Source organism: Vicugna pacos, chromosome 8, assembly GCF_048564905.1.
Source record: "Vicugna pacos chromosome 8, VicPac4, whole genome shotgun sequence".
Classification (NCBI taxonomy): Eukaryota; Metazoa; Chordata; class Mammalia; order Artiodactyla; family Camelidae; genus Vicugna; species Vicugna pacos.
The window spans coordinates 57624186-57647039 of record NC_132994.1 but is presented as its reverse complement, the minus strand read 5'-3'; the positions used below and the strand labels follow the sequence as shown (position 1 = coordinate 57647039).

General features: G+C 34.1%; 1 long non-coding RNA gene across 1 annotated transcript in view; it reads left to right on the top strand.

Moving 5' to 3' along the window:
- LOC140697885 (uncharacterized) overlaps positions 1-7298 on the top strand; it is a 37146-nt gene extending 29848 nt beyond the window's left edge. Inside the window, exon 3 of the long non-coding RNA XR_012075269.1 lies at positions 7217-7298. This is a non-coding gene — a long non-coding RNA (uncharacterized lncRNA). The remainder of the gene's footprint in view (positions 1-7216) is intronic.
- Positions 7299-22854: the final 15556 nt, after the last annotated feature.

The window sequence follows — 22854 nt, the reverse complement described above, 5'->3', positions numbered from 1 at the left end:
AAAATCCATTCATTTCTGGCACAAGTGAAATCCCCTCCTTCTCTGTATTACCCATCTAGCTGGAGCTCTGGATACTGCAAAAACTCACAGGGACCCACTTTCATTTCTTTAATTTGCAAAGGAGTGGTCTATGCAAATCTGAGTTTAATGGATCCCGAGAGACCTCTCACAGCTTTTTGCAAATACCCCAGGTAAACTATCAAACTCACTGGACATCCATAGGAAAACCAATAAATTTCTTGTGGGTCTCTTGAGGTTCCTTCTGAATCCTGAATCCTGTAATGACTGCTTGGTTTAGCCATTTGAGAGCTGATGAGGTTGTTGTTATGGAAAAAGAGCATAGGTTTTATGGTGCCTGTGAGGTTTCACACTATTTTCTGCAATTAGCACAAATGTTGAATTAACAGACGAATTAATGGAAAAATTCATCTGGACTGCTCTCAAGTTCTAGTTTATCTCTTCCAGGGGTTGTTCTATGCAAGTGGTGCCCAATCCCTTAGTGTAGAAGGAGTCAGGGCATTTCTCAACAGTTTTCACATCTGTAAGGGAAATTGCAACCGTGAAAATGCTGGGATTGGAAATGAAAGTGAAAAGTACTAGCATGGGATTCTGTCTGGTAAGGGCATGCAGAGGCTTCCCGTATTTGAAAAACAGGAGTTCCTTTCATCAACCTTTGCCCTGGTGTCTCCTTGGCCATTCCGCAGGAAGATGTTTGCAGACCGCTGGGATTTGTGATCCTTAAGAAAGAAGGCCCAGTCAGAGATTGTGACTGTACACCTCTGTTTTCCATCCGTCATTGAACATTAGGGATTCTGCTCCAGATCCACTTCTGCATTTGGGTGTCATGTGGTAAACATATAAAACTCTGTATTTGCGTGCACCTTAACTCTAACTTGGAGAGGCTGGGCAATGAGTGCTTGATCTCACAAGAAGTAGCAGGTTACATGGCAATGGTTATACAGTAAAAGATAATTACAGATATCAGCCAGAGATCATGTTGATAATCACTTCAGCTAATATCCAAATTTGGGGAATCCTGCTGAAATCCAAAATGTATTCCAAGTTGGCCAAAATAAAATTTGTCGTAAATAAATTTTATTTATTTTATCATTTTATTAGCATCAGCTAATGATGACAATATGAATATTAGTAAGGCAGTGATGATGTTAATAATAACATTTATTGAACAATTGGCAGGCACCAATTCTAAACATGTTACATGTATTATCACACCTTAATCTTACTATAAGTTGTTTTGCCTTCATTTCAGAAATGAGAAGGTCAAGTCTTAGACACATGTGGATATTAACTAAGGTGGAATTTGATGCTAGGTGTTCTTATTCTAAATCCTTACCTTTTAGCCATTCGTTCCATACCACACTACTTCTCAGCTTCTTAACCATTCGTTCCATACCACACTACATTATATATATAATGGGTATAAGAAGAGTATATATATATATAAGAATAAATATGTATATAATGGATATTACATATATAATTATATATTATATGCTATTATATATTATATATAATATATATTATATATTATAGGTATATAGTTATTATATTTATTATTAAAGGTATAAGAATGGGTGCATATACATATATATATATACATAAAGGGTATTATATATATATTCTTTGTTTTTTCTTTCACTTTTTTCTTTAACAAGACATAATGAGAACTCTCCAGTAGCTCATCAGAGCATCTTAATCCTTCTATACAAAGGACTGTTAACAGCCACAAAATGTGTGGCCTTTCCAGAACTTTTTCTAAGACAAGGCAGTAATTGACAAAGTTCTGGTAAATCTTTCATTCACTGTAACTCATGACCATTTCTCTCCTTTGATGTCTATAACTCCCTTATGTAAAGAATATCAAGCCTCAGAACCCCTCTTGTTTCCAACTCCAATGTCACAAACATTCATCTGAAAACTTCCTTGAAGATACACTATTTTTGAAATGTTTTCGAGTGTGTATTCCATACCAAGGCAAATGGAGGATTATTCTTCCATTTTTATGTTCGAAGTTCTTTTTCCCTTTCTTTCTTTTTTTCTTCCTTCCTTCCTTTCTTTCTTTAGTGTAGAAAGGTACATTTTGTTTTGTCTTTCCTAAGCCTTTGGCCTTATAAATTGATTCTTAGTGAGTTTAGCACACAACAAACCTCATTTATATTGTCTTTCTCTCGCTTGAAAGATCAAGCTTTTTGGTTTTTTTTTTTTATGAGAAAATAGATAAGATTTAAGAAAAAAATGTTACAGAATTCTCCAGATGACAAAACACGACATACAAATTCTTCTTTAAAATATATTTCTCCATGCTGGTTCCTAAGAAAATAAAATAATGCTTTTGATAACCTAAAAAATAACCAGAATAGTTTTACCCTTTATTCTGTATACACTGGCTACTCTGGGAAGTGGTAGAAGCCAGGAAGCTGAAGTCCATGGCTAATTTGACGACTTACACCTTGCACAGGACCTGGCCATGAACCTGAGCCTGAACCTGAACCTGGCATCCTACATCCTTCACATCCTTCACTTATTCTGAACTCTTCTGTTCTCTATGATTCTTAAATTTACTATTTTCAAAATCCTAGTAACAAATACCTTCTCACTTCTTTTCCTTTTCCAGAAATTACTCTTTCATATGATCTGATGTAACCTTATTTCTTTTTTTTCCATTTTTAAAAAATTTCTAAATCTTTCCCATGAAAACATCAATTGTATCAAAAGAATATTCAGATAACATCAGATAAGTGGTAAGCTGTTAATGAGTATTTCATATAAACATGTCTGTGTTTGAGGTCTAACAGATCAGGTCACACACGCACAGTGCACACCAAAACACATATTGAAAATACCAATTGATTTGAAATGAAATTTTTAAAAAAGCAAGCTGGAATGCTAGAAATGTAGTTACAAGACTTATTTGTCCATTTAGAGATCCCAAAGAAACCAAGTTTGAAACTTGATTCTGTAATTGGAAAAAAAGACTGACTTAGCTTTTACTTCTTTTGAAAAAACTGGCCTAACACCACCTAATTCCCTTATTGTTGGTAGATTTAATGCAATGTCAGTAAAAGTATGTTAAAACCTTTTAAGTTGTAAAACTTTATGCAATCGTGACATATTTTTTATTCCTCTTTTCAGGTAAAGAAAATAGTTTGTTATAATAACATGTACTTTTCATATCTACACATCAAAGTTATTTTGGTAACTACTTTCTGCAGTCATTATGAAAATTCCAAATATATTGAACTTTTTGAAATATCATAATGAAACTCCATGCAGTCATCATTCAATATCTACAATTATTAATTCTTGGTCAGTTTTCTGCCATCAGAAAATCCCAACTATTAGGGCATGGTGTCTGTAGATATTTTAGTAGGTGTTTCTAAGAGATAGGAAAACTTTTTATAAAGATTACCTTTAATCATTATCACATCTAAGTGGAATTAACAATAATTAATATCACCAAACATAAATTAATGTTCAGTCTCCTCAGTTGTATCAATTTTCCTTAGAGTCTGTTTATTTGATCAGGTTCCAAGTAATGTCCCTACACAGCAACAGATGGATAAATCTCTTAGTCTCATCTCCTCTTTAAATTCTCACTTGATCGTTTTTATTTCAAGATTTGTGTTATTGTTGAAAAAATGGTCATTTAATCTATTTATATACTTTGAATTTATTTATTTCACATTTATTTATAATATTTTGCAGGAAGCTTTATTGGTTTTGCAAATGTTAGATACATAAAGAATGATTTTTGGGAAGAGTTTAATATGTTGCCTGACATATGGTAACATCTCCATAATCATAAACAACTCTTAATCCCTTATGACAATTATACGTGAATCTTGCTACTTTGATTCCAAAGGCAGATCCACAGATGACATCCTTGTCTGAAATAGTTCCAGTCTTGTGGATTGAATCATTTCCCCCCAAATGATATGTTGAAGTACTAACCTTTGATATCTATTGATGTGACCTTATTTGGAAAGAGCAACTTTGAAGATATAATCAAGTCAACTTGAGGTCATACTCAATTAGGATGGTTCCTAATGAGATTCTGAAATTTCTATCCAAGAATAAAGTTTAAAATTGGAAGTATTTTTCTATTGGTGTGGGAAAGAATATAATACAGAGTTTGGTGAAGTTTTAGAAAATCCCTTTATTCTTCTAGTCTGATTAATGAGTTAAGAATAATAGACTAAAAATAAGTGGAACTTTTCTTCTTTTCTCACGAAGAAGTCTGAAGGTAAGCAAACTAAAGCTGATAAAAGGCATCAACAGCCTTCAGAGAGCCAGGCTACTTCTGTCCTCCTCTTTTATGTTCTAACTTGTGGTTATACCTTCTTATCACTGCATGGGCCATAATGACTACAGCATCAGCCATTATACTACAAGTTCAAACTTAAAGAAGAAAGAAACGTAGAATGGTAAAAAAGAAATACTTTCCACCTGAGTTACCAGTTATAAGGGCTTGCATTTTCAAATACATCTAATTGGTCGTAATTTCATCACTTGGTTACATCTAGCTAAACACTCATAAAACATGGAGAAAAGCATCCTGAACGTCTTATTGATGTAGTATCACACAGACTGAAACTTATTTCTGAAGATAAATGTTTATAATTAAATTGAATTACTCCATATGTTGTTTAAAATCTGGTAATCACAAGAACATTCAAAACTTTCCTAACACCAACTGGGTGAATTTGACTACATCAATTATTTTTTCATGTATTACCTGAACTATCCATACTCCTCTCCTCAGCTACCTTTTGGATTAGCTTGAACATGATTGTTTAGCATTCTTATAAATATCCTTCTTGTTTCTCTCCCCATTCCAACCTCCCCTTTCCCACCACTCCTACTTCTCCTACATCTTTCTCTCCTCTCTCTCCCTTGGCTCACTGAAGATTTATTATTTCTTGCCTAAGATCTGGATTACTTTGGTTCATAATGGGAATTCAATAAATATTTGCTTAGTTAATGAGTTAACCATTTTAAAGGAAATCTAAAGATGCCTACACTCAAAAGGGAATATATATTTTATACAGTCATCCCACAGTATCCAAAGAGAATTGGTTCCAGCAGTAGCAAAATCCTCGGAAGCTTAAGTCTCATTTAAAATGTCTAGTATTTACATATAATCTACATATGTCCTCCCTACTTTAAAGCATCTCTCATTTCCTTATAATACCTAACACAATGTAAATGCTATTAAATAGTTGTCAGTGTACTGCAAATTCAAGTTTCACCTTTTGAAATTTTATGGATCTTTTTCTAATATGGAATATTAGAACATGGGGACATCAGCAGCTGGTTGACTCTGTGGTTGGTTGAATCCGCCCATGGATACAAAGTGCCAACTGTATTTCCACCTACAAAAATTTTGATATTATAGACACAGTAATTTTTCTGGTGACATACTTAACATGCTTAGAATCAAATTCCCTAAAATGAAGCTTTATTTTTGCTCATTTGACTGTAAAGCAAAAGTAGACTTAATTGCTCTACTCTTAAAGCAGAACACTATAAATCTCAGTTAGGTCGTCCCTGAAGGGTTACACACAATCTCTTCACAATGAAAATGTCTACAATTAAATAGGGACTTCCTTCACCAAAACTTAAGGTAATTATAAAAGTGAATGTAAAATACAAAATAGAATAGTACTTTATAAACCCACATATTAAATATAAATGGAAAAAGGGAGGTTCTCCTCACTCCCTTGTGAATTTATCTTAAGTCTTGTGCAAATCAGTTCAACAAGTTGAGAAGATTTCATCAAGCTATTATGCTATTTTCTTCACTAATCTAGAAAGTATTGTTAGTTCTAATTGTCGTCAGTGTCCCAAAAAGAGAATCGTCATTCTAAAAATATCAGCTAATATTACAGCACAGTAAGGTTTGATTGTTTAACTCTTTGGTCTATGTAACTAATATACTGAATAATAGAAATAGGTTTTTATGTGAAATTAAAAACACTTGAAGTATGTGGATTGGATAGTATATTCTCATGGGACTACTAAAATTTATATAAATAGGATGTAAATCAGGAATTCATTTAGGCCTAGAACTGTTACTCTTAGGGATGGCAACCAAATTGTATTGTTAACAATCCCACGTCCAAACATTAGGTAGGGACGGGGCTTTCTCATTGCATAAGATGACTGTAAGGATAATCTAAGCCAGTTTGCAGGATTTTGCCCTGACTCAAGCGCAACATTTTGTGTGAGGTGTTGTCAGAGCACAGGCAACTACAGACAGCTGGATTATATAAAATTAAAGAACAGGATACAGATTCATTTGCAGAATGAATGTAGTTAATATGTGATTAGTAAATGATTATGCCTGTGGTAGAAATTAAGTCTGAGAGTTGCTTTCACTGGTAGTGAGATGATCTTAGGGGGTGTAGCTAACCCTTACCCCACCTTAGTGGGTATTATAACCTACTAGTAAACAATCAAACACTTAAATATTGTTCATGATCAAATTTCCTTGAGTTAGTTAGCAGTATCAGCACCCTTTTCTCTAAACTGTATAATCTTAAAATGTAGCTTTTATATTTTTTTGATCTATGGTTCCAGGAAACTTGGATCTTATCTAGACATGTCAAAAAACCTATAAGCACTTCAAGAACATAATTTTTCATTTGTTTATAGTTAGTATTATGGAAAAATTATTTTCTTTGATACATATACTGACAGATCTTGTTTTATTGTGCTCCGCTTCATTGTATTTTACAGGTACTGTGTTTTTTTTCTTTTACAAATTGAACCTTTGTGGTAATTCTGCATTGAGTAAATCTCTTGGTGCTATTTTTGCAACAGCATTGGCTCACTACATGTTTCTATGTCACATTTTGGTAATTCTCATAATATTTCAAACATTTTAAAATAATTATTATGTTATGATGATATTTGATCAGTGGTCTTTGATGTTACTATTTTAATTATTTTGGCATTATTTAGCAATAAGATATTTTTAAAAAGGTGTGTACATTGTTTTTTAGACATAATGCTATTGCACACTTACTAGACTACGATGTAGTGTAAACATAACTTTTATATGCACTGGGAAACAAAAAATTAGTGACTCATTTTATTGCAATATTTGCTTATGATGGTTTGAAACTGAACCTAAAATATCTCGGAGGTATGCCTGTATGTGATATTCATTGAAATCCAACCTTCTCATTTGAAGAATGAATAGGCCAATATTTCAACATGATAAGGAGAACCACAAATTAAGCTTCCTTCTCAACTCCGGTATACGCCACAGTTGAAGAACAAATTTGGATAGAATTACTCAACCTCATCAGAAGTTGTTGTGGATTAAGCTCAAGTACAGAGCAAATGTGAAATGGTGAGTAAGCCTTCTGAAACAAAGCCATCCCTCTGTTCAAATATGTTCAGATATAAAGTCCAACTTGTTCACTTTTATTTCTATAGCACAATTTGATGGAAATGAGTCATTCCATTCACTGTGATATCATGAAAGTTTAAAAAAGGCTCAACAATTTTGATGTCACCCTTTATTTAAGTCCTAGATTTTCTTTATGTGCTTTCTGCCCACTAACATTACTCACCAAGCCTTAGCGTAAGGGAAAAATGATGAAATTTTGAAAGAAACTAATAATGGCTTTTGGAAAAAAATAATTTCATCTGGAAAATAAAAGTAATAGGTAAAATTTTCAATATTTCATAGATTTTTTTTTAAAGGGCAGATTTACCAGCAAATAGAAAGAACAGACTCTCATTCACATTCAGCAAATACATACCGTGTGCCTGGAACTGTGTCTAGGGTCTGGAAAAGAATACAATGACTTTCTACTACTTCTGATATTGTGACTAATATGTATAAATAAACAGATAATATCAATAAGTGATAATTGATGAATCTCTGGGTTCTACAGAAACATATGGTGGAGGAGATAATGCATCCTGCAGGGGTCAAGGAAGGGTATTTAGAAAAAGTAACTTCTACATGGAATCATAATGGTAGAAAAGGAGTTAGCCAGTTAAGGTGGTGTAATGACTGGGGGAAGATGGATTAATCTGACAGAGAGTAGTACATTTGTAAAAATTCAAGGGAAAGAAGGAACAGAGCTCATTCTAAGAACTAAAATAAGGTCGGTATGACAGGTGTGTGACGCATAATGAGAGAAATGGAAAGAGAGCGCACTGGACAGTTAAGCAGATCCTGAGCCTGTTTAGGGCCTTAAAAATCATGTTAAGAAGGTTTGCCTTTGTTCTTAGAGCATCGAGAAATGGTTTAAGATTAGAAACAAGTGTTGATATAAGTATATACTTTTATTTATAAACTTCACCCTGGAAGCACATAGGAAATGGAACAGTATGTGATTAATAGCATCATAGAGAAGTATATACATAAATCATAATATTGCTATAATTTTTTAATTTTTTCTGAGACAAAGGCTAAGGCAATTTTCTGAAAGTCGTAGTTTATCTCTGTTGCCTTTTATTTCTTTTCAAAGTGTTGTACTGTTTGAATATCTTTATCTTATAAGTGAAATACTCTTTCAAGTTCATGTAAGTGGCTTTTTAACTAGTTGGTTAATATTTAATGTGAATTTCCATTGTTAGTACTTTAGGTTATAACAAATATCAAGTAATTAAAAAGTTATTGGACTTCTCCTCTGATTTAGGATGTAGAAAGAAGCAAGAGAACACCCATGACGATGGAAGCGATAGTCCACTAAACATAATCTATTTTAAACCCTTCAGGGAGCTGAGGTCGTAAGACCACCATGATAATCGAATTCCAAATAGTGACAAGTTTCTCCAAAGATGAATGACATATGCTATCTCTTGTACTTTGGGCAGACATGGAAAAGAAAACAAAATAGCCTTCATAAAAATAGGGAAAAATAAAGTCAGCTAAAATTATAGCTGAATCTTAAAGGCTGAATGTGGGCTCATATATTAGCTTAGAATAATTGGGCGCCCTGTACAAAAAGAGGTTTTGTAGGCACATTTGAACTTCTTTCAATGGCTTTCTTCTGCATGTTGATGAGAAAGATCTGAGGCAGGACTTGAGACTGGAAGGAGTCCCATTAGAGGCATAGGTATGAAGAAAGTGACTGGCTACCGGTGGGGTCCAGGTATAATACATTACCCGTATGTTGGACCCTTTGACGTGTAAAGCAAGCTCTTCAAACCACACAGTGAGAGGTAACAAAACAAGAAAGACATACCACTTCTGGAGGAGAGGTGGAAACAAAATCTATCTGCCCTGGGGATGACTAGGAAGGACTCTGGATCACATTATTCTTCCCCAGTGCAAAGCAGAGGTCTGCTATCGCTGGGGAATCATAAAACAACTCTATCTTTTACAAAACCCACCAGACATAGAACTGGTGTTTGGATGCCATAGTGGGAAAAGACAGCAATGCCAAGAAAGCTCAGAATAAAGCTGGGAAAGGATAACTGCCCCTGTCATGACCCCAGTAATTCATAACAGGCAACAGCAGGCTACCGATACATAAGGTCAGAATGTGCAGAAAGACCCTGTCTGTGGCACATAGGTGGAGAAACTGCTGAAAGCTGATATTGGACTGTGAACACTAAGAGAAACCTAGTCAGAAGGAGTTGGAAGCCTATAGTGCACCAAAGGCAAAAACTGCCACCATAAATCCTAAACCTATCTAAACCACGTATTAAATTGCCAGCTCCCCACGCTAGTGCTGTGCAGAAGAGCAGGCATGCCCGTTATTGGATATAATTACTCTTGAACTCAGTTTCTATTGTCCTTCTACACTTCACATCTAGCATGCAATAAAGTTGTGAAATACACACACACACACACACACACACACACACACAAGCTTTAATCAAGAAATAGAGTGATCCATAGAAACAGATTCAGAGAGCACCCAAATATAGTATCTAGTAGACCAAGTCTTAAAAATAATCATGATTAGCAAGTTAAAGGTTTTAATGGAAAAAGAACAAACATGTATAAGCAGAGTTAGAATAGTGACAGTAATAGAAACTACCAAAAAAAGTCAAATGGAAAAGCTAGAAGTAAAAAGACATGTTATCAGAGATTATGAATATCTCTGATGGATCCTCAGCAGACTAGACACAGCTGAGGAAATAATCAGTGAATGGACTTGAAGATAGGCTAATAAAAAGTATACAATATGAAATACAAAGTGAAAAACAATTCGTGAAAAAAAGAGAGCACAGGATACTCAAAAACTGGCATTATCAAACTATTAAGTCCCTAAGAGAAGAGAGAAAGAAATTGGGGAAGAAGAAATATTTGAACAGATAGGGATCAAATATTTTCCAAAATTAATATGTGCTTTGCAGCCATGGATTAATATTAATTAATGTAGCTCATAGAATGACATGCAAGATAAATACAAAAAGAAAAAAAAGAAGGAAAGAAAAAAAGGACAAATAAAAGAAAGTCACTTAGACATAACAACAAAGTGATAACCAGAGATAAAGTCTTAAAGGCAATCAAAAAAATAATAAAAAACAGCAGAATTCTCATCAGAAATGATGCCATCCAGAAAACAATAGAGCAATATTTTTAAAATTGTAAATAAATAAATAAATGGCCAACTGATAATTCTATACCCAGTAATAAAATCTTTCAAATAATAAATGTTTAAATGTGAAGTATTTTTTTCAGATATTTTAAAAAAGCAGTGGGAATTAATTGCCAGCAGACTTATGGTATAGGCCCTGTTGAAGTTGGATATTCAAGAACAGGGAATATAAGATCAAATGGAAATTTGTATCTGTAAAAATGAATAAAAAGCACTAGAAATAGCAAACATAAGAAAAACATACTTTTTTTCCCTTATTTTAAATCACTTCAAAATGTAATTAATGGTCTCTATTAGTTTTCTAGCAGTGTCATAACAAATGATCACAAACTGAGTGACTTAAAAAAATCAGAAATTTGTTCTTTCACACTTCTGCAGGCAACAAGTCCGAAAGAGAAGTTCAGGCAGGGCTATCACTTCTCTGAAAGCTCTAGAGAAGGACCTTTCCTTGATTCTTTTATATTCTCTTGATTCTTTTATATTCTGATGGCAGCTGGCAATCCTTGGGGTTCCTTGTATGTATACACATCACTCCAACCACTACCTCCTTCTTCACATGGACTTCTCTCCTGTGTGTCTCTGTCCAGGTTTCCCTGTTCTTAGTCATTTGATTAGGGCCCACTCTAATCCAGTATATACTCAGCTTGATTACAAAGACCCTATTTCCAAATAAGGTTACATCCCCAGGTTCTGCATATTAATAGTTTGATGTATCTTTCTGGGGGACACAGTTCAACCCACAGTTTAACAGCCCACCTCTGTCCCCCAATATTGATGTACTTCCCACATGCAAAATACATTCACCCCATCTCATATCCCCTAAAGTGTTAACTCCATTCCCACTATAAATTTTAGTCCAAAATTTGACTTCATCAAAATTAAAATATTCTCCTTTTGAAGAATACTGTAAAGCAGCAAAAAATAGTTATGACTTAGAAATATATTCACAAAGGTATACATGATAAATGATTTAGTAGAGAAAGCAAAAAAAAAGTCTTACAACTAAATAATAAGAGGACAAACAGCACAGTAAAAAAAAAGAGTGAAAGATTTGCAACGACATTTCACGAAGGAGGAAATACAGATGACAAATAAGCACATAAAAGAATGTCCACCATTATTAGTCATGGAGGAAATTTAAATTTGAGACATAGTAAGACACCAGAACAAACCTACTAATGTGGCTAAAATTATCAAATAAACAAATAAACAAAACATGGACTCTATAAATTGCTGGTGAGGATGCAAACAATTAGTACATTCATATTTGCTGGTGAGTATGCCAAGCGGCACACCCATTTTGGAAAACAGAGTGGTAGGTTCTTATAAAATTATGTGTACACTTTCCATATAACTGAGAGACCTGATCCAAAAGGATCAATAAAAAGCAATATTTCCACATAAATGCTTATATACAAATGTTTAGAAAGCTTGATTTAGAATAGCTAAAAACCTGGAAACTATCCAAATTTTCCACTAATAAACAAAGGAATAAACAAATTGTGGTGCATCCACACAATAGAATACTGACCAGCAGTAGAAAGAAATGATCTACTCTTTCGTGCAACCATATGGATGACTCCCGAAAACGTTATGCTTAGGGAAAGAAGCCAGATACAAATGGCTGTGTACGTATAATTTTATTTTCATGACAAAAATATAGGACAGAAAACAAATCACTGGTTGCCAGGCACTGGCATTATGGGAAGGGTTGACAACCAAAAATGTCACAAAAATATTTTGGAGTGATGAAACAACTTTGTATCTTGATTCTGGTGGTGATTACATTTGCATATATGGAAAATATTTCATTTTACTTAAATTTTACCTCAGTAAATTGGCTGTGAGTTACATTGTGTCCCCTGGAAATTCAAATGTAGAAGTCCTAATCCCTAGTATCTCATAATGTGACCTTATTTGGAGATAAGGTTTTTACAGAGCAACCAAGTTAAAATGAAGTCATTAGGATGAACTCTCATCTACTATCACTGGCGTTCTTATTAGAAAGGGGACATTTGTATACAAAGACACACCTAAAGGGAAGATGATGTGAAGAGACATAAGGAGGAGATGATCATTTATAAGCCAAGAGAGAGGACTAGAACAGATCCTTCCCTCACAACCCTCAGAAGGAACCAACCCTGCCAACACCGTAATTTTGCACTTTGAGTCTCCAGAACTGTGAGACAATATATTTTTGTTGTATAAGTGCTTTGTGATGGCGTTCAAGCACACTAATACATGTGACTTTTAAGAAAGTATTTATTTGTATTCCCACAATTTAAAAATTAAAATAATGACCATCATAATACAGTCATCCCCATGAGGGCACAGAATTTACTAAGTAAGCATGTACACATGATCAATCCACTCTATACGCTTAGTATTCCAATGGTTTCAAACATCCTTACAAGGAAGAGTCTGGAAATGTATAGGAAGGAGATTGTGACAGCAAGGGTCATGGCTCATATGCACATACGTATTTACAAGGTTGACTCTTCAGATATGCGGTTTCTAAGAGAAGAGAAGGACCCCTCAAACCTAGTGTGTGTATGAGTTTTAAATGAAAGGAAGATACACTGCATTCTTAACTTGGCAATTGGCCACTGTACATGGTGGCAACTCCCAAAGAGAATGTTGATAATGTGATGTGGTAAAATGTGTGTTGCTCAAATATGGAAGTTAAGACTCACTTTAATTTTAAAAAGCACTAAATCATGCCCTGGTCTTTGTATAGCTATGTAGTTACCAAGACCAGTTAAGATGCACTCAGGGAATGTTTCTGCCTCTCAAAACTGAGAAGTTCAAACACATCAGTCATGAATCTGCATTTTGATGTCAGGGCCAGGGGAGGAGGTTGGTGAATAGTAAAGCATAAAGAAGTATCAACGTAGCAACCTGTAAGTGAATTTCTGCCGACATGTGAAAGTAGTTTGTTGTGTGTCTGCTGCTTATAATAATAATTACACCCAAGGTCTTATTTATTTAACTAATGTAACCTTATTTAATTATAATCCTTTACATTGCTGTTGCCCTCTGTAATCTCCTTAATGAATAGTATTTAATTATGTTCTGTCTTTATCAATTTTATATTGAGTACACCTGGAGTTTCTGTGCTAGAACATTTAACTTCATTTTTGAAAGTATATTAAATAATTTGCATAAAACTGACTTTCATTGATTCAAACACAACATCATAAATAACTATATAAAGAAACTTGGATGGCTTAGCAGATTGGCATTATAATGTAGAGGTTTCTGCTTTTAGGTCACAAGCTTAAAACCAGCCTCATATTATAAATCAAGAAAAAGAAATAAATAGCTGTAGTAATTAAATTTCACATTCTGAGTCAATAGTGGTTTTTTTTTTTTTTTTGCAAGAGTCTTCTAAAAGAATTAAAGTAGGAAGAGTCGAAATCTTCTTCAAATCTTAGAAAAATTTCCCCCAAAGTAGTACTTTAGGGGGAGGGGGAGAGTATGAGGCCAAAATTCACAACCACTTCCATATAGTAAGAGTCATGTATTAGTAAACTTGCACACATTCTTCCTTTTGGGTGATACAGACATGAAAGCAGATCCAAAAAACCAGCTCCATATTTCCCAGTATTTTTTCTACATACCCCTCCTAAGCTTATTTATCATCCTTTCTGGTGGACCTTTTCTGCACTCACCAAACATACTTCCCTGCAATCCTTTGCAACCCCCAGGCTCTACTCCTACTTTTGTATGGAGTGAGTTGTGGTGATCACCAGAGGACTGTCTTCTCTTCAGGCACATTTTTAAAATTAATACTGAGACATCAGTCAAATGATATGCATTATGTTTTCTTTCATTTTCAGAAAAATCTGCTGCTAAATTCCCCTTAGCTATTTACAACACAGGTATACACTGTGTGCCCATCCTGGGCTCACATAAATCTTTCCTTGATGAAGTTTATATTCGAGCAAAATTAGGAAAGGATTTAAGTTACGTAACTGGTGCAGTTGATGCTAACAATTCAGATAGGCTCTCAGGGGTAGTTTTGATCACGGGATGGGCCCAGGAAACTGTTGAATGCTAAAAAAGTTGCTATACAACCAACTGAAAGAAGGCAAATAATCCTATCAAATGTCAGAAGGAGAAAGGCTTCTGGGAGACACTGGAGTGAGCCTGAATCAATATTAATACCTGGGAAATGACAGCAGCAGATGAGCTACTTTAGTGCAAAACAATTAAGGTTGACAGGGCTCAGTTTGAACAATGTGTTTCACTGGTCATAAAGCCAAGTGACAGATCTGTGAACAGTGGCAACCCTGTGTACAGTAACTGCCATCATTGACTGAGTGGTCAGGATGTTTAATTGGTGACCTCAGAATCACTAATTGGGCATTAATCTTTCAGTCAGCCATGCTTGCTTATAGAAATGATTCTTTGGTAAGTTTCTTTTTCTTTTCTTTCTTTCTTTCTTTTTTTCCTCCCACAAAGCCAGGGAAGCTTTGACTTTTACATTAGAAGACAAGCCTACGTAAATAGTTGATCTGGCTTTCCAAGGGACAAAGCCATTGATTCCACAATTAGAAAGGTGGCTTAAAATGTCAAGAACCCTGGTGAAGTAATACCTTTCCAGAAATTGACAGTGAAGGATGAACAAGTGAGACTGAAACTTTTGCTGAGAGCAGATTTAATTGGCAGGGGTTAGGGAATTTCACAAAGATGGATTTCCTTAAGGATGCAAAGAAAAGTACCATGAAGAGGAGGAGGAAACTGCCTAAAGTAGGTCTGGTGATGTCAAGACCAATCTTTTCCTTCACAATTTTGCCTGGGGCTGATTCTGCCAAGACTAAAGAAATGATGACATCTGTATGGCATATTCAGAATATTGTAGCATTTTATTTTACACCTTGGTGAAAGTAAAGAAATTTTGGGAAAGTGAGGGAGGAACTAAATTCTGTTTTATTTTTTTTTAAATGCATATTATATTGTTCTGCATTCAGTAGGTGCAAATAAGTGTCCATTCACTGGAATCCATTCTGAATTATATTACTAATTCTCATCTGTTGAAAAAATAAATGTGGGTTCAGATCCACGAGGTGGAGTTCCAATTGTTCTTAAATAGCCTAAGTTATTTTTACTCTTAGTAGTTTTAAGTTTTAATAAACAGGTTTACTTGAACAAAAAAGAGATATTTCATTTCCTAGGGAGGGATGTGATGAGTTACATGCATATTTCAAGTTCTCTCATTAACAAATATTTCTAAACTTCTACTCTGTATTATGAACTACATCATGTGTGAACTGTTTCAAGAATGCAAATGCATTAAAATAAAACACTCTAATCTGGGCGAAATGAATGACTTGAAACTGACTCTAGTCTAAAATATTATATATGTATCTAGTAAACATGATTATTAATATAATCATATTTTCCCTATGATCTGAATCATCAATGATCTTAATAGACTCAACACTGGAGACCTGGGAAGATTCCAGTTTAAAGTACTCTTTTACTTTAAATCAGCAGACACACAGTTCTTTCATACCACCTATGCTAAAAATCCCATGATATACTATCCTCAAATATGATTTTCAATTTTCTATTCCAAAAGATAAGTCAATTAGTAATTTCTTCACTTATAATGAGAGCCAGGAATTTGAAACCAGCAACTTGTATACAAATGTGTTTTCCAAGTTCTTTTGTCTTTTGGCGATCCAGTCTTTCGGGTCATTTGTTTTCTCAATTTCTGGAAAGCAGTTCAAAAAAAGTTTTACTGTGAGTTTGTTTGTTGCTAAGATTCGTTCAGGTTATGGCACATTGTTATAGTTCATTTATTTTGACTACTGTAGTACATGCCAATGTGTGAATAACACATGGTTTATTCATCCCGGCTGCCACGGTGGGTGTCTGGATTACTTCCAGTGTTCTCGCTGCTGTGGTGTTCTCACACAGGTCTCTGGCAGTTCATGTGCAAGAGTCTCTCTAGGGTGCACACCTTGGAGGAAAATTCTGGAACAAAAGGCATATGAACGTTCAAATTTAGGACATAGGCAATGCCAGCTTTCTTCTTAGATGATTTCACCATGTTAAATCTCTACTGTCCTAGATTTACCAAATCACCGTTTAATTAAACCTATTCATTCTTTTTTTCTCTTATAGATTTCCCTTATAGACATAATTCCTTTTTCCCTTTTAACCTTAGATTCTCCTAACTGGTTGATTGAGAACACTGAAATACTGTAATACCTTTAGCAATGCAATTTTTCTGATGAAATATTTTTATATTTTCATGTGCTTTAAACTTTTTGTTTGTTTTGCCAAACTTAAGAACTTCCTGATTTAGTTCATTTCAGGGGCTTGTCTTTGACATTATAACTTTAGAAGTAACGTTTATTCTCATTAGCATACCAATTAGTCACACCAGACACTCTGTATGAGAAAAAGTTTCACTTTATGTTTTCCAACTCAAACGCATCTGTTAATATGCATTTGAGGAATATCAACAAAAGAGAGAAAATAAATCCCAGAAAGCATCTTGCAAGATAAATGATAAAAATAGTTTATAAAATTTTGAATTTAACATAAGTGATTTAAGTTGGTAAATTTTATGCTATATCTCATTATGTAACTTGCAATAATTTAATGTCATGAAAAGCAAAAATTATAGATTACTTTAAAAAAGGATATATTAAATACATTGTATTCTTTCAGAAAATATGCTTATGTATGTGTTCAACTCTGACATTAAATGAGAATAACTACCTTATTTTAATTAGATACCATGATCAAAATTTTTCTGTGTGTTTAATGGAGGAAACAGAATATGCTACTGAAAAATAATCAGTCCAACATGAGCATTATAATTTTACTTGTTAATAAGAAACAGAAAATACTCTAACAAGTAATAATTAAAATGAAGTAAATGATTTCTTATAATTAATAAATATTTTAAGATAGCATTTGATAAGATTTAACTGCATTATTGAATAAGGCAAATCACATCCAAAATAAATAATTATCTGCAAATTGTATCTATTATAATTGGAAAAACATGGTGTACTCAGTAGCACTCTAGTTACATTTAAAAATATTAGAGTGAGTAATCTGTATTACACCGGATATTTGTAGATCCTTTTCTTTCCTCCTCATGATGCATTTTAGGAATAGAGATTGCAAATAACTTTTAAAAATTGCTTACATTAAATATGTGAATGAAAGCCATTTTAAAGAGTTTATTATTTCCTACTGAAGCGCCCTGCTTTACTGTAACCATGTATTTTCCCAAGAGCCATACATTCTTAGAAGTTTGGCAGAGATAAAGTCATTATGTGAAAATTGTCATCAATTGCACAACCAATAATCTACTGTATATCTGATTTAAGAATGTTCTACAAGGACAGAAATATACCATTTTTATTCCCTGTTTCTTTCTTAACAGAAATATGCATAAAGTGGGGAAAAACAAAAGCTTCCATAATGGGATCAAGGTGCCTTCATGAAGGCATCCATGACAACACTAGTAATTTGCAATGTCTGATGGGATCAATGAGTGGGAAAATGTTCTCTTTTTCTGTACATAGTTATTAAATTTAAAAAGGAATAATAAAAAAACCCTAAGCTATGCTAGGAAAGAGTAGCTGTAAACTGACTCCATTAAAGCTGTACGCACTATTATTCTCGGAAATAATCCCAGTTTGAAGACCATTACTCAAAGAGATCACTGGGGGATGGGGAGAATCATCTCACTTCTTTCAATCAAAAGAGAAATGAACATCAATACTTTCAGTCAAGCCAGAATCAAGACTTTATGTAAACATTAGAAAGTCAGAAGTTGGGAAACCCAACTGGAATGAGGGCAGTGTTGTTCGCTGCATCATTTCTTCTATCCAGGGTAACCTGATGCTCTGCTTTGATTTCCTAATGAAAGTCTGTTACATCTACTGTCCTGGTATCCTGCCCAGTTTTCCTGCCTTCCTTCCTCCCTTCCTGCCTTCCTTCCTCCCTTCCTTCCTTCCTTCTTCTTTCTTTCTTTCTTTCTTTCTTTCTTTCTTTCTTTCTTTCTTTCTTTCTTTCTTTCTTTCTTTCTTTCTTTCTTTCTTTCTTTCTTTCTTTTTCTTTCTTTCTCTTTCTTCTTTCATTCTTTCCCCTCCCCTTCCCCTCCTCTCCTCCTCCTCCTTCTTTTTCTTCCTTCTCCTCCTCTTCCTTCCTCTCCTTCCTTTTTTTTTCATTGTAGACAAAACTGTCAAACTTAGATGATACATTTTATGATCACTCTACTTCTACACCAACACCCTCCAGTTTATATGACTTTTTCGGAAAGTGTAGGTCAAGGTCAAACAATAGTTAGTAGAAATGCCCAGAGCCACATAGTTCTAACTTCAATAACCCAGAGCCTGAAGTGGTGTCCTTTGTATCTGAGGTTTTACTCCTAGATCTAAAATAACCAACTTAGGATTGTTTTTCAATGAGGAAAAAAGAGGGGAGATTTCCTAGAACTGGATATTGAATTTGCAGCATTAAAGAAGCTGATGACTAGCTTCATAGAAAGATGAGCTGTGTATCAAATTCTTACACTGATCCTTCTTGAGGACATAAGATAGAGTGAAAATGTCTGAATTTTTATGTCTCAGTTTAATGCAGAGTATATGAGTGAGTTACACTTAGTTTCATTTAATATTCATGCTATAATCATTTATTGTGTTTACAGATGCTCCGATGCCTGTCTTAAGGAGCTCTAAGTTAAGTAAGAGTCAGGCAAGCAAACAAAGAAATGCAATGTAAGATGGTAGGTGATGCAAAGTGGGAAAACTAAAGGAAAATTCTGGCCATGTCAAATTATTTTTGGAAAAAAATTTGATCCTTCCTGACTTTAGAGGAATAAATAAAGCTCTATACTTTTGGTTCATGAGCAGACTTTCTTAACTCTAACAAAAGGAAGACATGAGGCTCCATTTCCCTCCCCCACAAGTTTGAATGTTAGAGCTAAATATAATTGGCATCTATTTTTGATCTTTTATAAACTATTTGTGGAGAAAGGTTTTGCTTCTTGATGCAAAGCCATGGGCAACTGTAATTCATCACAACTGCTCTTCCTGCTGCCTGAATTCTTTGAATAAGGCATTGTGTGAAATTCCAACCTCATTAAATCTGCTGTTTAGCTGTGCTCTGTACAGCCACTGCGAATCTGCTCTGGGTCAACCCTCCTGCTTGTGAAACCATTTAAGGCAAACAAGATGCCTGAACCATGAGGTGTAACATAACACCAAAGTCAGCCAGCCACATTCTTTACTTCTTAAGTAAATTTCTACATTCTTTGCTGATCAAACTAAATTCTTTTTCCATTTTTATTTGGTAGAATCATTCAGACAAAATGTTGTTTCCTCCAAATATTAAATAGCATTGAAGGGCCGTATAGTAAAAGAACAAGGAAACTTACTTCAGTCTACTGCAAAGGGGTAGAAATCAGAGTTTAGATTTCCCCTGGTCAATTGCACCACTTTAATTCTGAAACAGAAATCATCTGATGACACTGCATGGACAAATTAAGCACAATATTTTCTACTCTGCCTTACAATTTCAGATTAGAAGAACCACTCCAGAATGATTTTATAATTTTGTTCTGCTCTGAAGCATTAAGAGTCTGTGTGTACTTGTTCTTTCCTGCATACGTGAATGCTGCATTAGATAGGTAGATGAGAAATAATGTCTACTAGAATTGAGACCATATTCTTATTTCACATTATTTGACAGTTCTTATATGGCAGCAATCACTGTTTTTCTACCTACCTTGGTGACAGTCTCAATTCAATCAGTGACCTAGATAGAAAAGATTTTATAGTCCATTACCCAGGCCTTCAGTCATCCCACTTGTGTGGTGACCGAACTAGTTTTTAACTCCAAAAATAGACTCTGTTACTGGAGGTATGAGATTTTCCAAACAGAGACAACAGTATGGTCATTTCGTATCTGATCTGCAGATTTTTCACAGGTATTTATGACACAACTTCAGTTATTCACAATGCTTTAAATTTGTACACATTTTAAGTTTAAACAGTTATGTATCTAACCTATGTTAATATGACATTTTAATAATCCACAAAAAAGCAAATCATGAATTCTCAGAAAATACTTTCTTAAGTTTTTAAAATTACATAGATTTTTAAAAAGCCAATATTGGTGATATTGGAGATGGTTTAGTAGAGTAACAGCTATGTATGTTTTTGCTTATTTATATTATCACATAAAAGCTGTGACCAATTAGAATGTGTCAAAAGAAGAAAGGAGCAAATAAATCCATTATGTCCACACACACACACACCCATCTTAATACATTTAATAAGGCATTATAAATGTCATTTAATAAGGCATTATAAAATATACAGATGTTTTAATATGCAGAAGCAGGGGAAACATGATTAGAAAATTAACTAAAATTGAAAAGATATTTCATTATTCAGATTCAGAATGAGGATAAAATTTCTACACATTTTTAGCTTTAATACATTCTTAATTTGTATTCTTTATTTTTATACAGTAAATGCAAATTTTAGAAAATTTGACATTTTAAAAATAGTAGAAAACTAATAAATGTTACATATAGAAAAATTTTAAATTTAATAATTTTAAACTGAATTAGGTTTTCTGAGTAATGTAGCTATCTTTATCCAACTAAGAATACATGAGTTGAGATAGATATTAATGAATGGCAGATAATCATTAAAAAGGAAAAAGTACAATATAAGCTTTATAAATAGATGTAAATTATTGAGAGGGTGTTGTGCAAAATGTTATGAGTGAGGGAATATTAAATGAGAGCTACATAGCATTATTTTAATAATATGATGAATTTTTCTATATTCAAATTATATATATGCATTAAGGAATTTTAAGGAATTGCATTATCTCTGTCATTTCATGAAAAATCTGAACACCTGTCAGTCATTTTTTTTTAAATCCAACAGAAAAAATTGGGATGCTTTTATTACTTTTTTCCTTACAATTAAAATCAGGTAGACTAATCACACAGGCAGAAACAATATTCAACAAACACTGATGTCTGTTCTCATCTGTATCACTATTCCAGGTACTAGAGATAACAGATCATAAACTCTGTCACTGTCTGCCAGTAGCTATGGTCTAGTTTGGGGTTTTTATAAGCGAATCAGTAATCATCATTGAAATGAGTACGTGCACAACAGAGTTCCACCAGATATAGTAGTTGTAAATAAAATAAAGGGATCAACTTTATGCAGCAGAAACAAAAATTAACCCATAAAGGAGGTTCCTGAGAAAATAAAATTGTAGACACTTAAGAAAAGGCCATATGGAGATGTCAACTCTGGTAATTGAGGGTAAGTAGGAATAAGAGATAGGTAATTATTTTATTCCACTTTTTTTCCCAATTTCAAACTGGTAAATATCAGCCATCAACTGCATAATGCCTAAGGTGACAAGATGCAAAGATGCAATTCTAACTTCTAGAACGTTACAGGAAACATGTTGAAAATAAATCAGATTGTAGCGATCTTCATAAGACTTGTAAACACAATCCACTGATAATAGCTATCTATAGTTCCTTCTGGGGAACAGATGATATTTCAGAAAAATGAATGAGTAGATGATAGATTGATAGATCAATGGATGGATCGACAGACAGATACAGACATACGTGAAACATGGGCAGACAGCTTACACTGCAGCTTTCAGTTCATAAGTTGTAAGCAGCCTCTGCAGGGTTCATGTAAAAGCCACGGTGACCACATTCTATAAACAAAGAGAACTAATGAAGGGTTTGGCTTCAGCTTGAAGGTTCTCCTGCCATTGAGTAATTTTCTTATGCCATATACTTAGCCCTTGTTATGACCTAATTATGCATAATTCTTTTGGAATAAGATCATTACAACTATGCTTATTACAAGCTCAGTAACCATTTAAAGATATTTGCCAAAGACATACATGTGGCTAAGCAGGAACACAGAGTCTGCGTCCAATTTGATAACCACAGAAAAAAGTCGGAATGAAAACATCTTTTGAAATAGTATTTTGGTTTACCCTAGACTGAACCAAGATCGACACAAACACTGCATATTTCAGATATTTAAAGAAAAGTAAATGGTTGACTTTAAAGGCGTGATGCCCAGAAATTACAAGAGCTAATACAATACAGGGAAGCATTCAAGAGTCACAATTTTATTGCCTCCTTAGTCCCATCAAATATACCTCAAGAAATGAAAGGGACAACAGCCTCCCCTACGTGGGTCTGGAGGACTGGCTGGCAGCACAGCAG